Consider the following 13,310-nt stretch of genomic DNA (forward strand, 5'->3'; position numbering starts at 1 on the left):
TGGAAGTATTGGTCTGGAACATTTTTTTTTAAGGGCAAAATGGAATACAGCAAGTGAGTCAGTTATTTGTATCAAACATCTATATGCACATATTTAGCCCCCTTTGCAAACGTTTTTGGGTTGCGACGTAAATACAGGTTGTGTTCGTATGTATTCATTCATTTATTCAATTACATTTATTGAGTACCTAATGTGTGGTAGGCCTTAAGAATGCTGTAGTAAATTGAAAAAACGCTTTCTTTCATGGAGTTTACGTTCTATCAACCTTGACAACTACTAGGTTGGGGCAAGTAATTTTACAGGTATACCTCAGATATATTGCGGGTTGGGCTCCAGACCACCATAATCATGTAGGCTGTCAGATAAAAAATAATAATAATGCAAGTTGTAATCATTTTGTTGGTGGAGGGTCTTGCCTTCTATTTGTAAAAAAAAACAACAAGCAAACAAAAAAACAACAAAACGCAGTATCTGTGATGCACAATAAGGCCAAGCGCAATAACATGAGGTATGTCTGTGTTCTGTGGTGCTTAGCCCTGCTAGACTATACAGGTATTTAAGTATGCACTTGCTCCTTCTACTTCCCCCCCCAACCCGCCACTTTTTTCCCCTTTTGACACATCCTGGAACCTACTCATAACCATAATTGTAGTTAGTTAGGGCCTTGCTGCTCTAAAAGTGGTCTGCCTACCAGCAGCATCGCTGTCAGTTGGGTACTTGCTAGAAATGCAGTCTTAGACCCCATCCTAAGAACCTCTGAGTCAGAATCTTCCCGAAGAAGGGCATCCTAAAGAGTAGTGGGCACTCATTCAGGGCACTGACTAAAAAAGATGGTCTCTTCAAGCTTCTTAAACAGTTCACAATATATTGTCAGTTAATTCCATGTTTTGAATGCAGTGGACATATGGCACATTTTTCAGTGCTATTAGCTCATCACCTTGATGTCAGGATGCCAATTTAACATTCTAAAAAGTTGAAGAGAATTTGTTAGTCTGGTGTATTGTCATGTAACTTCTGTTATGACAACACCCATGTGTATATTTTTACTTTTAATTGATTAAATGTTGAACTCAAAAGCCTGCATGTGTTCAACAGTTCAGTATTGATTTGGAAAGCCTTGGGCCATGGTTTACCAAAGCTTTTTTTGGCACCTTGCTTTCTTCTGTCTTCCTTTAATGAGAAATCTGAATCTGACTTTTCTTGGAGTTCTTAATATTGCTACTCATGAAAATCACCGGGAGAGCTTTAAAAAAAAGAAAAAAAGCTCCAGCCCAGTATCAGCAGAGGTTGAGACCCATGAATGGAATTAAGGAGTCAGTAAGGTATTAGAGAAACTGCAACATGTTGCATGTTGAATTTGAAGGCAGTTAAGAGAATCGGACTGGGAATGTGGTGAATCAGCTTCCCAGTAACCAATTAACTTGCATTTATTTAGTCTACGTCCTAATCAAGTTGTCCAGCCTTTCTGTCTCTTCCTCCATCTATTAATTGGGAAAAGAAAAATGAAGACCCTGTTGTTTTTTATTTAGCCTTATATGAGTGTTGCACAATGTAGTGAATACTTATATCCTATGAATATGAGGAAGAACAGTGTTTCATAAGTGCCATGTTCATTGCTTCTGTTTTTCACATACAGGCATACCTCGTTTTGTTGAGGTTCATGTTATTACTCTTCATACTGTTGCTTTTTTACAAATGGAAGACAAAATTTTCGCACCAGCAAAAAGATTATGACTTGCCTTATTGCGATACATGCTTATTTTGGTGGCCCGGAATCTGACCTGCATTATCTCCGAGGTTTACCTGTCCCAAGCCACGAGATGCTTTCTTTGTTTTTTGTTTGTTTGTTTTTTTAAGATTTTATTTATTTTCTTTTAGAGAAAGGGGAAGGGAGGGAGAAAAGGAGAAAAACATCGATATTCGAGAGATACATCAATTGGTTGCCTCATGTAGGCCCCCAACTAAGGGACCTGGCCTGCAACCCAGGCATGTGCCGTGACTGGGAATCGAACAGGTGACCTTTCAGTTCGTAGGCTGGCACTCAATCCACTAAGCCACACCAGCCAGGACAAAGATATCCTTTTTTAATGGTCTTTTTCTTTTAAACAACTTCATTGAGGTATAATTGTCATACAATAAACTGCACATATTTAAAGTGTGCAATTTGATGTGTTTTAGATGTATACACCAGTGAAAACTATCAGCACAATCAAAATAATTTATCTATCATCACCAAAAGTGTCCTCTTGCCCTTTATAATCCCTTAGCCCTTGTCTTTTAGCCAACCACTAATCTGATTTCTGTCACTCTAGATAAGTTTACATTTCCTAGGATTTTATCTGAATGGAATCTTACTTTAGGAGCTGATTATTTTTTTTGGAGGGGGGGTGAGGTGGGTAGGTGTAGGTGGTGGTGGAGAAGCCTCTCTCACTTGTAATTGAGAGCCATCTTTGATTTTGTAAGTGTCAATAGTTTGTTGCTTTTTAATCACCCAGCAGTATTTCACTGCGTGGAAATAAAGTGATTTATTTTGCCTTCACCAGTGGAATGGCATTTGGGTTGTTTTTATTTTCAGTGTTCATTTCACATTGCCTTGTTCTTTAGTTTATTTGACTTAGGGAAAAAAAAAAAAAAAGGCTCATTACTTAGTGGCCAGACCTTCTATATACAGTAAAACTAGGGGGTGACAGGGATAAAATGTGTTTGTATTGGGACTTTACCGTTGCCATTGTGCAGTTTATGAATTGTTTTCTGAGTAAAACGTCATAGCTTTTTAAAAATGCAAAATGTATGCACTGACTTTTTAGTGGATTGTGTCTCTTGATGTGTACATGTCTAGTTTAAGCTTAATTAAATTTTTAAAGTCTACTATTTATATATTACTCTTTAGGGATTGAAAATAGTTAATTCGTGCACATTAAGTAACCTACTCATTAAGCAGTAAAGTAGAGATCTATGAAGTCAATCCTAAAATGTCATAAAACTCCCTTTTGTCCATAAATGGAGAGTACCACCCATATCTAATGTTGATGTAGGTACATTTCCAAAGTGTTTTTTACTTCTATTTTAGCAAAGCAGTGCCTTGTGTTTATTATGATACTGACATTTTGTGCCTGAATAAATCAGAGCCAGTAACTAAAATTGGATATACCTTATATTAATCATAGGATAATATATAGATATTGTAGTTATAGTATCTTGGGCATTTAAAAAGTTCAGTTTTGTCATTATTTTAATTTATTCTCAAGATAGAAAAGATTGGATTTTTTTGTTTTGCAGTTTTAAAAATATTTTTACTTTACATGTGGTAGAAGTGACTCTTAGGTATAAATTTCATGGGTTTGACCAATGCGTTGATCATGTGACCATCATCTAAATCAGGATGCAGAACAGTTACACCATCCCCCTTCCCAATTCCCTTCTGCTACCCCCTTGTGGTGACCCTTCACCACTCCACACATAGTAATCGACACCTGTATAGTTTTTGCATTGAAATGATTAGATTTTAAGATGATTGCATTAGTGATTATCAGAAGTTTTTTTCCTGTGGTGAAGGTGGCAGGAAACAGTGGTTATCAGAGTGGGGCTGGGACTGATTTTATCCTGTCTATGCCCTCCGTGTTTATAATGATTATGGTTAATAGAGACTGAGCACTCACTGTGCCGCAGGCACTGGGCCGAATATTACGTATCTGATCTCACATAATCCTCATGGGACCCTTGGGATAGATGCTCATAATTATCGTGGATTGAAAACCAAACAGAAAACAGAGACTTACAGGAGCTGATTAGCCTTTTGGAGGTCACGTGAAGGGGCAGATTTTGAACACATGTGTTTTACTAGAACCTGAAGACTTGACTGCCCCACGTGGTAGTGCCTATGTCTGTTATGTCTATGACAGAGTATTGGCTTGGCCAAAAAGTTCTAGTATTTTTTCCATACAATGGCTCTGTTCTAATAGTGCTTAGTTATCTTTAACTTCATTCGAAACAATTTTTTTAGATTGTATTATGACAGCTGTCATATCAGCTTGCATTTTGAAAAAACTTATCAAAATTAGTGAACTTTTACACAGCCATTTTAGTATTGAAGATGGAAGAAAATATGCAACACTTACAGCATATTATGCTTTATTATTTCAAGAAAGGTAAAAATGCAATGAAACACACAAAAAAGATTTGTGCAGTGTATGGAGAAGGTGCTGTGACTGATCAGATGTGTCAAAAGTGGTTTGTGAAGTTTCTTGGTGGTATCGATGTTTTGGCCAAATAAGTCTTTGCCGTGGGGCTGATGTACTGCAAGATGTTTAGCAGCACCCCTGGCCTCTACCCACTGGAAGCCAATAGCAGGAGAGAGCTGACATACTCAAAATATCCAAATCAATAAAGTTATTGGTGAAAATTAAAAGTGTGCCTTTTATATTATGGAAAAGAAATAAACGGACTTTTTGGCCAACCCAATATTAAAAATTAGACATTGTCTGTTAGTGAAGCATCCTATACAGCTCTGGGTGGGGATTTTTTGTGGGCACAGCAGGAAGGAGAGAGCCATACAATAAGTCTACTGACTGGATTAAAGGTATAGAGTGACTAAAAGAACTATTGTGTGGAATTAATCATAGTAGAGGAATTCAGTATTTGACCAGCATTTAGAGATGCAGAAAAGAGAGTCCTGATTTTTTTTTTTTTGCCACTTTGCATTATCCTTCTCCCACTGTTGGTTCTTCCCTATCTGTTTTATTTTGTTTTTCCCTTTTTTATAAGCTGACTTTGGCTTTCAAAATTACCATATGAGTAATAGGAAAAGTTGATTCTTTTTTACACTGAAGTCGCCTTTTCAAACTTTATCTAGACTGTCACCAGCAAGACCTTTGCTCATTTGTCATTTTCCTTAGTATTTTGTTAAAGTTTGTGATTTCTTTCTTGATACTTTTTTTTTTTGGTGATGAATTTGAATGAAGGGGACAGGGAATGAAATGATTTCTCATTCTTGAATTATGGTTGTTCCTTCAGATGTTCTAGACTTATGTTGTTTTCAGTTTTGCTGCCATAGCTAATGAAATATTTTTTAAGATGATTGGAGGAGGTATAATAATTTTCTTGATAAAATTTGAAATTCAGAGATTAGAAACCCAAAGTTATTTTCTGGTCTTTTTAATCTGGAGTGGTTGCTTTGGCTGGTGACACAAGCCAGCAACGCTGAAATGAAGACAAATGTGAATTTCAGAGCGCCTTGGATTTTCCCACAGAATAATCTAGGAGGTCACTGACTTTCTTTATTGGAGTTTATCTCTGCTTTGTATTTAAATGACAGGACAATCTTGTGATATTGTTTAATCTATTTCCACTCCCTCCCCAAATTAATTTTCTTAAGGATCTTAAGATCTTTCCCGTTCTACTAAAGATACACATACACACGTATTTTGGTGGGGTCATGTGCTATCAGAATCCCCTCTTTGTGAAAGAATGCCTATTTTCAGGCCACAGAAAGTAGGTTCAGGGATGAAAAATAGATAATGAGACACTATTTTTAAGATTTATATTATACTTTAACTTGTCAGCATGCTTATGCAAATTATGTGCTTTTAAATATTTGGAAAATTGACCCTTTTGGAGATTGTCCTGATATTTTGAAAAACATGCAATAAAATGAACATTCCACTGAATTTAGTCTTGAACTGGCTGCTCCAACATCCAGGCTGTTTTAACCTTTATCCTTTAAACCCCAGGCAGGAAGCATGCTGCTCCCTCCTGAAAGCAGCTTTAAGGGCCTAGCCAAGTAAATCTTTAAGATGCATACTTACTTTTTTTGTGTGTGATCATTTACTTTTTAGTGACCAGTAAAACAAGTCTAGAAAAACCTCAGGATGTTCCCAGGTTTAAAACTTAATGCAGAGGCTGCAAATATCTCTTCCATTCAAATGAATGTTAGAATGCCAGTATTTTATTTTATGTTAAAGATTTTATTTATTTATTTTTAGAGAGGGGAAGGGAGGGAGAGAGGGAGAGAAACATCAGCGTGTGGTTGCCTCTCTCACACCCCCCCACTGGGGACCTGCCCTGCAACCCAGGCATGTGCCCTGACTGGGAATCAAACTGGTGACCCTTTGGTTCACAGGGCAGCACTCAGTCCACTGAGGCACACTAGCCAGGGCAGAATGCCAGTATTTTAAAGTCAAAAGAAATTATATACTGAAAAACTCACATTTATGTCCTGAACTTAAACCACACCTTTGATCTGTTGCCCATTCTTTTCAGTGCAAAACACTTTGATCTTTGTTTACATATTTATATGTGCTCTAAGTCTCTCAACTTTGGCTTCATGATACATGTAGTTGAAGTGTTATTTTTGTATTGAAATAGGTCCAGTGCTCTGACTTCCCTTTAGAGAGACCTAATGTGGAATTTAGGATTTGAGGACAGTAAAGATGCATTAGATAAATAGGTATATATCTAAAAAAAAATAATAAATTGACAGAGTCTATAGCTGCTGGTTTAGAAACAGCAACAGAATCAAGTCAGCAAACTTTTGATGCAGACCTGTGCCATGTAGCATGTATCAAAGAGGACAAGATGGACCTCAGGAAGCTTAAGCTCTCTTTAGGCAGGGGAGAGAGATGGAGGACCCAGTTATGTGTAATTCGGTGAACTACGTGTGAGAGTAGAATTAGAGGTGGTGTAAGGCGCAGGTGTGGCTTGGAGAAGGGTGCTGTTCACTCTGGAGACTCATGGGTAGCTCCAGGGAACAGGTGGCATCTGAGTTGGGTTTCAGAGGATAACTGGTTTTAGGAGAGCGGATATCTTATAGTGCAGCATGCCTGAGTGAAGGCGGGGCAAGCCGGAGTGGTATATTCAAGGACACGTGTCAGAGCTTGGCAGTGTGGAGGCATTGAAGCTGTGAAGTTGCCTGAGCTGTGAGATGGAGGCGTGGGCAGGGGTTGACCGAGGGACTGTGGTGCTGGGGTGACCCCAGTGAGGAGTTTTGAGTAGGGGATTCCTGCTTCAGTACCTGTAGTGATGATGGTTTTGGGGATGGAGAAGTGCAAGGGTGGAGACAGGAGGTACTTTAAGAGGATATGGTTGTGGAGGAACCTGTAGGATAACCAGATCTTTGGGGTCTGGGACCTCCTAGCAGATGATTTTGCCTTCGTGTGGGGCATTCTATCCTTGTCATCTGTCTCAGATGACAGCTATGTGCATGCAGTAAGAGAAGAGAGCAGAGTGTGTTGTCCTCAGATTTCCCTGGTAAATGATCTTTCTGTGTTTAGACTTCATGCTCCCCAGCTTTTATAAAAGAATGGTGAGACACATCCCCCTCTCCTCCCTAAAGGAGGCAAGAGACTCATGGTTGGAGGTAGCACAGTGGTTGTCAAGGCATATATCATAGGAGGGATCAGTAAACTGCCCCCCACCATCTTGCCTGAGGCTTGACTGGGAGGCAGAGGTGCCTTGCTCTGGGCCCTGCCTCTGCCTGTTTTTCTATTGGATTGTTTTATTTTGCATACTCATCCATTTCTGGTTATATATCTTACAAATAGGTTCTCCCAGTTAGTGACTCCCTTCCCATTTCTTTCTGTGTATTTTGATGGACAGAATTTTTATATTTTTAAGCTTTTTATTTTGAAATAATATAGATTCACAGGAAGTTGGCAAAAAAGGAAAATTCTGTGTAGCCGTACTCAGTTTCAGTTTCCCCCAGTAGTGACACCTTGCATAACTGTAGTGCAAATAGTAAAACCAGAAAATTGACATTGGTACAATCCAGAGAGCTTACTCTATTTAGCCAGTTTTACTATATTCATTTAGTTCTGTGCAATTTTATCACGTGTGTCTATTCATGTAACCAACACCACAGTCACAGTATAGAATTCTATCACCACAGTTTCCTTCCTGCTCCCTCTTATAGCCATGTACCCGCCTCCGTCTCTGATCTCTGGCAACCACTAATCTGTTCTTCCCTTCTGTGATTTTATTACTTCAAGAATATTATGTAAATACATTCATACATTATATAATCTTTCCAGTTTTTCTAATTTTCACTCCGTATAATTTTCTTGAGATCCACTCAAGTTGTTGCATCTATCCTTCTATTTTTTGCTGAGTAATATCCCGTGGTATAGCTATACCACAGTCTGTTTAACCCTCCACCCATGGAAAGACATCTGGATTGTTTCTAGTTTTTGGCTGTTATCAATGACGTTGCCGTGAACATTTGTGAATAGATTTTTATGTGAGCCTGGATTGTTGTTCTTTGGGATGAATTCCTAGGAGTGAAATATTTGGGTCATATGGTAAGTACATGTGTAGTTTTATAAGAAGCTGCCAATCTCTTTCCAGAGTGACTGTACCACTTTTACAGTCCCACCAGTAATGCATGAGAAATCCATTTTCTCTGCATCCTCACCATTTGGTGTTATCATTAGGCTTTATTTGCCATTCTGGTAGAGGTGTATTGATAGCTCATTGTGGTCTTATTTTGCATTTCCTTGATGGCAAATGATGTTGAATATCTGTCTTTTCATATGTTTGTTGAGTTTTTCATCTATATGGCCTCTTTGGTTGGATATCTGTTCATGTTTTTTACCCATTTTCTGACTGGATTATTGAGTTTTGAGAGTTCTTTATATGACCTAGTTTGTGTGTCCTTTGTTGGATATGTGGACTGCAAATATTTCCTTCCTGTCTGTAGAGAAGTTTTAATTTTCATATAGCCAGATCTACCATTCTTTCTCTTTGTGGTTTGATGATTTTTTTTTTTTTTTTAAATCTAGTTAAAAAACTTCTTTCTGCCCTGGCTAGTGTGGCTCAGTGGATTGAGTGCTGGACTGCGAACTGAACGGTCACCAGTTCCATTCCCAGTCAGGGCTCACACCTGGGTTCCGGGCCAGGTCTCCAGTGGGGATACTCAAGAGGCAACCACACATTGATGTTTCTCTCGCTCTCTTTCTCCCTCCCTTCTCCTCTGTCTAGAAATGGATAAATAAAATCTTAAAAAAAAAAAAAACCTTCTTCCTTACTCTGAATTCATGAAAATATTTTGAAAAGATTCTAGTTTTCTATGTTTGAGTTTTTATCTAGCCCATCTGTAATTGATTTTTGTGTTGTGTAAAATAGTGATCCAATTTTGTTTTTTTTCTAAGTGGATAAGTCCTTGTTGGACCACAGTTTATTGAATAAATAATCTCTTCATTTTCTACTGATCTGCAATGCTGCTTCTGTCATCCATTTCCATAAGTGCGTGGGTTTGTTTGTAGTCTATGTAATCTCTCTCTTTAGCCTGTTTTTTTACCCCTTTGCCAGTATGTTATTTTATTTACTATCATTGTAGTAGTTTTGCTAAGTCACTTTTGCTCTTCCTTAGATTCCCAATTTAAGGTCGTGGTCAGAATTAAGTTAAGTTTGAAGATCAACTTGAGGACTTCTTGCACATATCTTGCTAAACTAATTCCTAAATTTTTACATGTGTGGGATGATATTTTAATGGCTATATTTTCTACCTGTTTCAAAGAAACTGGTTTTAAGTTTCACCATCAGGCACATTTGCTACATTTTTGTTAACTGCTTTATTTAGATTAAGAAATTTCTTTCTATTCTCATATTTCTAATTTATTTTAATTTCTATCTCTATTAAAATGATCATGTGCTTTTGTTCTAATTCAGTTTTTTAATGTGATTTTTCTAGTGTTAAACCAACTTTGCGCTCTTCAGATGACCCTCACTTGTTTCTGTTTTTTTTTTTTATATGTTGCTAGATTCAGATTACTTCTTTTCGTTTAGGATTCTTGCCTCTATGTTCATGTGTAGAATTGGCTGTGATTTTCTTTTCTTATACTGCCCTTGTCTGGTTTTGCTAACAGGGCTTCAAAAAATGAGTTGGGAGAGAGTTGTTCCTCTTACTCTCTTCCCTGGAAGAATTTGTACACTAGCAGTATTTGTTTCTTGAACTGCTGCTGTTGGATTTTGGGTCAGAGAGGTTTAGGAATGGAGATCTTCAAGGTCAACCTTACAGCATTGTTTTAATGAGAAAGAAAGAATTAAATGCTGAGGCCCAAATCCAGAGGGCACTTTCCACGGTACTATGACCCAGTGATTTCATTGTTAAAGAAGTAAACATTGTCCTGAAGTAAAGCAAACAATGGTTTTATTTTCTAAGACAGGGGGCCCAATGCCTTCACTCTGAAGCTCATACAAATCTATGTAAGGGAGGCTTGGAAAACGACCCATTAAGCTGACAAACTCGGTCCCTTAGGTTTCTAGGCCTATGCGATTAAGCTGAAGAACTGGGAAAGGGCACCCCAGCAGGGAGACTGGCAGCAACCTCACAGGCGCCGCAGTGGAGCAGCAGTGTGCACGAACCAGAAGTTAGGAGGGTTGTGAAGTTGTATGTTGCCCATTGTGATGGTGGATGATCATTTGCATCTGGCCTATCAAAGAAATATTCAATATATGGCATTTTTATGAAAGTCAGTAATCAATTATTTTTAGAAAGTTTTTCTAGAAACAGCAAAGATAAATGGTTGAGTGCATAAACGACTCAGCTCCTATTATCTGGAGTATTTCTTCATCCAACAGACATTTCTTGAGCACCCTGTAGTGTTCAGCACTTCTCCGAGGGCTTTTTACGGTTGAGAACCCACTCTTTCCATGATAGGTTAGTGTGATTTTACCATATTTGGTAAATTGGTAAATTTTAGCAAATTGGTTCCTTTCATTTCAGATTTCACTTTACCATGTAGTTCATTTCCAGCACCCGTGGCTAATCTATATTGAAACAAAGGAAATGTGCCTTCCTTACCTAAAATGACTTCAGCAAATATGCCGGCTCAAAGTCTATGCAACTGCCTGTCCAGGTATGTTACAGGCTTTATCTTGGTAGACTTTATTTTTTGTTTATGAAGAAGTGTGCCATGTCACATAGCACAGTGGTAAATTAAATTAACTCAAACCACATTTTCCGTAGCTATAGAGTCCCGCCGCCCCAACTCTGTCTCTTTGGTTAGCAGGAGAGAACCACTACTCATGTAGCTTTACTTGAAGTCATACTCTGTGTTGGGAACTCTGTGCTTTGGCAGGGGGCTGAGGGAGGAAGGGTACATCTATCTGACAGCCCAGTTAACAACTGACCTTGGCAGTGCTGCAGGTGACTCTCCTCCTTCCTGAAGAAAGTTGAAGAGAGCTGATACAAAGGAAGAAGTGGGGTGGGAAGAATGATGTAATTTATTTGCAAGCCTTGTGCATGTAACTGTCTGCCTGTTTAAATTGTGTGCAAATACTCTTAAATTGTGTGCAAATACTCGTAGAGCAGCACTGCCCAGGTGGTGCTCATTTGCCCTCAGCGAGCTGACAAGACTCTTCTCTCATCCTTGGTCCTCAGATGTGAGATCCTGGCCTGGTCCCACAAGTTCTCACTAGGGGAATAGATGGCAGAACTGGGAGCAGATGGTTGTAAGGCCTCTTTTGGTCCTAAAATTGTGATTTTTTGAGGCTCCAGACATTGTAGAAACAAATGAAAAAAATATATACATTGAGAGGCAGAATGCCACATGTCCTTTAAAAATGGATTAAACGTAGGCAAAATGTATTATACAGTTCCTTTTTCTCATGCAGCCTATTTTACATTTGCAAACCACATTATTTTGTATATGATACTAGTTCTAGATTCCTACACATTACATTTTTAAATTTGGACTTTGATGATACCTTTTGAAGAATCTAGTTCTTAAAAAGTAAGTGCAGCTGCTCTTCACCAATAAAAATTAAAAGTAAAAAAAAAAGTATTTAAAAAAAAGAGTCTACTAAAACCTTGTTGTAAGTCAAAAATGAACTTCCGCTGCAGTATGGCTTGTAATCTGTCTACCAGCGGATAAGGTCTGAAAGCCTTGCCCAAGCCTGCGTTGTTGTACACCTGTCCTTCAGGAAAAGAGGACATAGGAGAAAACCAGTATGTAATTTGAAACATTTATATCACACACGCTTCAGCTTTCGCTGGGCACTTGCTGACAAAACTCTCATTTCCTTTTCTCTGTTTAGCTGAACCATTTGAGTATCCTCGAAGCACCCCCAGTAGGGGATTCCCTAAATTCTTAGCAGAAGTTATTTAAGCCCAATTTATTATATTTAGGGGAACTGATTTTATGTTTACCAGGCTCAAATAATATAATGTTAAGGATCTATCTAAAGTTTTCAGGACAACCTTCATAAATTGTTTTCAAATACATGTTGCTGATTTTCCAGGAATTTAGTTTTTCCAGTGACACCTGTGTCTAAATGGACTTGCTTAGGTGAACATCATTCCAATTTTTTCTAAATCATATGCATTACATTCTTCAGAAAATAGAAATGAAGAATTTAAATGATTTAGGGTTTACATAAAGATATTTTTCTCCATTTAAAGAATTCTATTAGAATAAAACATCAGATTTTCAAAAAATCATTGAGTAGGTAATAGTAATTGTTAACATTAGTCAAGGGCCTAGTGTTTATAAGCGATTATACTGGGGGGCCTTCATATGTCATTTTACTTAGTCCTTTCAATAGTTTTGAATTAGATATTACTATACCTATTCTATAAGTAAGTAAGTAATCTGGGACACAGAAATAAGTGCTTTTTTGTAATAAAACCAAATACTCTAAAACATTATGGTACCCACTAATCACAAGTGTCTGCTGAGCATGCGACATGTGTCTAGTCCAAGTTGAGATGTCCTGGAAATATAAAATACACACCTAATTTCAGAGACTTAGCTGAAATGCCAAAAATGTAAATACTTTTATATTGATTACATACTAGAATGATGTTAGATTTATTGGATTAAAGTGTTAAAATTAATTTCCCCTCTTTCTCTTTACCTTTTTAATCAAATGCAGCTACTAGAAAACTTAAAATTACATCTGTGGCTTGCATTGCATTTCTGTTGGGCAGTGCTGCTCTAAGAGTATTTGCACACAATTTAAACGGGCAGACAGTTACATGCACGAGGCTTGCAAATAAATTACGTCATTCTTCCCACCCCACTTCTTCCTTTATATCAGCTCTCTTCAACTTTCTTCAGGAAGGAGGAAAGTTTCACACTTAAGAATTTGTTTTATCACTAAATTACTTACTGTATTTCTGCTTTATTATTACTGTTGTGGTTATTGTTTTGTTGTTGTTGTTGTTGTTTTTTAATGAGTTTCAGGCCTTGCTTCTGAAACATTCCATTATCATTAAAGGGAGTTTTTGCTCCCTTTACTTGCTCCCCACCACATACATGCACAAATACACACACATCCCCAATCTTCATGATATTGTTTTAAACATAATATTGTTT

At 37.8% G+C, this 13,310-nt stretch overlaps 1 protein-coding gene and 1 pseudogene across 1 annotated transcript in view; both read left to right on the forward strand.

The window, feature by feature from the left end:
• SLX4IP (SLX4 interacting protein) overlaps positions 1-13,310 on the forward strand; it is a 210,782-nt gene that overhangs the window by 299 nt on the left and 197,173 nt on the right. The window lies entirely within an intron of this gene.
• The window catches only part of LOC123479620 (large ribosomal subunit protein uL15 pseudogene), an 89,548-nt pseudogene that overhangs the window by 297 nt on the left and 75,941 nt on the right, over positions 1-13,310 (forward strand).

This window comes from Desmodus rotundus, chromosome 6 (genome assembly GCF_022682495.2).
Source record: "Desmodus rotundus isolate HL8 chromosome 6, HLdesRot8A.1, whole genome shotgun sequence".
Taxonomy (NCBI): domain Eukaryota; kingdom Metazoa; phylum Chordata; class Mammalia; order Chiroptera; family Phyllostomidae; genus Desmodus; species Desmodus rotundus.